This window comes from Vicia villosa, linkage group LG2 (genome assembly GCF_029867415.1).
Source record: "Vicia villosa cultivar HV-30 ecotype Madison, WI linkage group LG2, Vvil1.0, whole genome shotgun sequence".
NCBI lineage: Eukaryota > Viridiplantae > Streptophyta > Magnoliopsida > Fabales > Fabaceae > Vicia > Vicia villosa.
Window position 1 is genome coordinate 210,576,075 of NC_081181.1, and position 4,419 is coordinate 210,580,493.

Consider the following 4,419-nt stretch of genomic DNA (forward strand, 5'->3'; position numbering starts at 1 on the left):
CATAGTAACCTTAGATAACGGTAGATCGATTCATAGTCCCTGTGGATTCGATATCTTTTAAAACTACACGACACGACTGTGCACTTGCAGTTATCAGATTTATAGACACGTAAAGTCGCGATCAAGTTTTTGGTGCCGTTGCCGGGGACTATTTAAGTCGATATCGTAACTCACTGTTACACCGTAGAGACTAGGATAATTCTTCCCTTTCTTTTTGAACGATTGTATGCCAAATACTCGTTCACAAGGAGGAGACTTAATACAACGAATTAACGAGATCGAACGTTTCATTAACGTTAAACGTCGAGCTCGCAACCTTCCCGAAGTAGCAGAAATTCCGATTAATCAGGAATTGAATTTTACTGATCAAATCAATCAAATCACCCCGAAGTTAGAGATGGCTGCTATTCGTCCTCTTAGAGACTATGCCGCTCCTTCGCGCGCTGAACCGCATTCAAGTATCGCACCACCTGCGATTGAAGCGAACAATTTCGAACTGAAACCTTCACTGGTCCAAGCTGTTCAACAGAATCAATTCTCTGGAAGCCCTGTAGACGACCCCAATCTCCATTTATCCGTGTTCGTGCAATACGCCGACACTATCAAAGCCAACAACGTTAGTTCCGAAGCTATTCGATTACGCCTTTTCCCTTTCTCCTTGAGAGATAGAGCGAGAGCGTGGCTTCAATCCCTGCCTTCCAATTCCATAACAACGTGGGACGAATTGAAGAGAGTATTCTTAGCGAGATACTTTCCGCCTAGCAAGACTGCTATGCTTAGAGGTCAAATCAACGGATTTACCCAGAAAGATAACGAATCGCTCTTCGAAGCTTGGGAACGTTACAAGGACATGCTTAGAATATGCCCTCATCATGGACTCGAACCATGGCTGATCATCCATACCTTTTATGGTGGTCTCTTATATAACACTAAAATGACTATAGATGCCGCTGCTGGCGGAGCATTAATGGACAAACCCCATGATGAAGCATACAAACTCATAGAGAACATGGCACAAAACCATTACCAATGGGGAGGAGAACGCGCCACTCTAGAGAAAGCCCAAACCAAAGGAGGAATGTACGAAATTAGTCGTATAGACCGCGTTAACGCTAAAGTAGACGCTTTAACTCAAAAGATCAAGAATTTAACCATCACTCCTTCAGCCACCGCTGCCGCTGTAGCACCTAACTGCGAGATTTGTGGATTGACTGGGCATGTAGTTGCTGAATGCCAACTCTTGACTGGAGTCCCATCTGATCAAGTAAATTACGCTCAAGGAAACCCTTATTCTAACACGTACAACCCTAGATGGAAAAACCACCCGAACTTTTCTTATAAGAACAACAATGCGTTGTACGCGCCTGGACAAGCACCTGCTGTACCACCTGGCTACCAAAAAGCGCCTGTAGCTGCTCAAAACACCCCTAGGAAGTCAAACCTAGAAATCATGATGGAGAACTTTATAGCTTCCCAACAACAAACCAATAAAGACTTCCTGAATCAAAACATCCACAATAGCGAGCAACTAAAACAACTATCGAACAAAGTAGATGCTTTAGCTACGCATAACAAAATGTTAGAAACTCAAATCTCACAAGTAGCTCAACAACAAGCACCTACTGCTGCCCCTGCTGGCACGTTTCCTGCTCAACCACAACCTAATCCTAAAGGACATGCGAACGCGATAACACTACGAAGTGGAACTAATTACGATGGACCCATAGATCCTAGAACCCAAAACGTACCCATGTCACAACAAGAGCCAAAGGAAACCCAAAAGAAAACAACCGACGAACAAACTGCTAAGACTAAAGAGAACAATAACGAAGTGGAACCCGAAAAAGAGAAACCTTATGTTCCACCACCACCTTATAAGCCACCAATTCCTTACCCTCAAAGATTAGCCAAATCAAAAACCGAAGCGCAATTTAAAAGATTTGTAGAACTTCTGAAGCAATTAAACATAACCATACCATTCACAGAAGCCATAACTGAGATGCCTTCGTACGCTAAGTTCTTAAAAGAAATCTTATCAAACAAAAAGAAGCTCGAGGATAACGAAACTATAACGCTTACCGCTGAATGTAGCGCTATCATCCAAAACAACATGCCTCCAAAACTGAAAGACCCTGGTAGTTTCTCTATACCCTGCGTAATTGGAAAAACCATCATAGAGAAAGCCTTGTGCGATCTAGGAGCTAGTGTTAGTTTGATGCCTCTTTCGACCTGTAAGAAACTCAATCTAGGTGAGCTTAAAGCAACAAGAATGTCTCTTCAACTAGCAGACCGTTCAGTTAAATATCCTGTAGGAATGTTAGAGAATATCCCTGTTCGTGTAGGTCAATTCTACATCCCGACTGACTTCATCATTATGGATATCCAAGAAGATTCTAACATCCCGATCATTTTAGGAAGACCATTTTTAGCGACCGCTGGTGCAATTATAGATGTAAAGCGAGGAAAGCTTACTTTCGAAGTAGGAGAAGAGAAAATAGAATTTATCCTTTCCCAATTCCTAAAAGCACCTTCTATAATTGACACATGCTGTTCTGCTGACATAATCGACGAGTGTGTCAAGGAAATAAAATCCGAACCAAATAAGGAAACCGAAACCCTAAGGATTCCTATGCCGCCAATTTTTGAAGATGACAACTGGCATAAGGAATATCAAGATAACCACCTGAGTGAATGCTTAGCTTTAACCCCTGATCCTATACCTGGACCTAAGAAACCTGCTATAGAGCTGAAGACACTCCCTACCGATCTTAGATACGAATTTCTAGACGAAGAACTAAACCGACCAGTTATAGTGAACGCCAACTTAGGACGAGCCGAGACTGAAAAATTACTTAATGTCCTAAGAAAATACCCTACCGCTTTAGGATACAACATATCAGATCTGAAAGGTATAAGCCCTTCTCTATGTATGCACCGCATCATGCTCGAAGACGATAGTAAAACCTCTAGGGAACATCAAAGGCGAATAAATCCTATTATGAGCGATGTGGTTAAAAAGGAAATCCAAAAACTGCTAGAAGCTGGAATAATATATCCTATATCCGATAGTAAATGGGTTAGCCCCGTTCACGTCGTACCAAAGAAAGGAGGAGTCACAGTAATCACTAACGCAAAAGGAGAATCTGTAGCACAACGTACCCAAACTGGATGGAGAATGTGCATTGACTATAGGAAGCTAAATAAAGCTACCCGAAAAGACCATTTCCCTTTACCTTTCATAGATCAAATGCTCGAACGCTTAGCTAAACACTCACATTTTTGTTATCTGGATGGATACTCCGGATTTTTCCAAATTCCTATCCACCCTGATGACCAAGAGAAGACCACATTCACCTGTCCTTATGGTACATTCGCTTATAGACGAATGCCTTTTGGACTCTGCAATGCACCCGCGACCTTCCAAAGATGCATGATGGCAATATTTGCCGACTTCCTAGATGGAATAATGGAGGTCTTTATGGACGACTTCTCTGTCTGTGGAGGAAGTTTTGAAACATGTTTAGAAAACCTTGAAATGGTGCTTAGACGATGCGTAAGCGTAAACCTAGTCCTTAATTGGGAAAAATGCCATTTCATGGTTCGACAAGGAATTGTACTTGGACACATCGTATCCGATAGAGGAATCGAAGTTGATAAAGCAAAAATCGAAATTATCGAAAACCTTCAACCTCCCAAAACCGTTAGAGAAATAAGAAGTTTTCTGGGACATGCTGGTTTTTACCGACGCTTCATTAAGGATTTCTCTAAAATAACCAAACCCTTAACTGAACTACTCATGAAAGACGCCGAATTTATTTTCACCGATAAATTCACTGAAGCATTTCAAACACTTAAACAAGCATTGATCTCTGCGCCAATTATGCAACCTCCCGACTGGAATGAGCCTTTCGAAATAATGTGTGACGCAAGTGATTATGCTGTAGGAGCCGTTCTAGGACAAAGAAAGGATAAGAAACTACATGTCATATATTATGCGAGTAGAACCCTAGACGAATCTCAGATGAATTATGCCACGACAGAAAAAGAATTATTAGCTGTCGTATTCGCATTAGACAAATTCCGTTCTTACCTGGTAGGAGCCAAAATAATCATATACACTGACCACGCCGCCATTAGGTACCTCCTAACCAAAAAGGACGCTAAACCAAGACTTTTGAGATGGATCTTGTTACTACAAGAATTCGACCTGGAAATTAAAGATAAGAAAGGCACTGAAAATGTCGTAGCAGATCACCTCTCTCGATTGGAAAATCTGAAACCCGAACAAGTACCAATTGACGATGATTTCCCTTATGAAAGACTCATCGCCCAATTAGAAGCAAATGAATTCGAACCATACCGTCCAAACTCTGAAACCGAGAAATTAGCTGAAATAGCTTTAGCCCGATCTGACGCACC

The 4,419-nt window shown here is 41.7% G+C and overlaps 1 non-coding gene across 1 annotated transcript; it reads right to left on the reverse strand.

Moving 5' to 3' along the window:
• Positions 1–772: 772 nt before the first annotated feature.
• On the reverse strand, positions 773–879 carry LOC131654333 (small nucleolar RNA R71). The gene has a single exon (XR_009299374.1). It is a non-coding gene; the product is annotated as a small nucleolar RNA R71 (small nucleolar RNA).
• Positions 880–4,419: the final 3,540 nt, after the last annotated feature.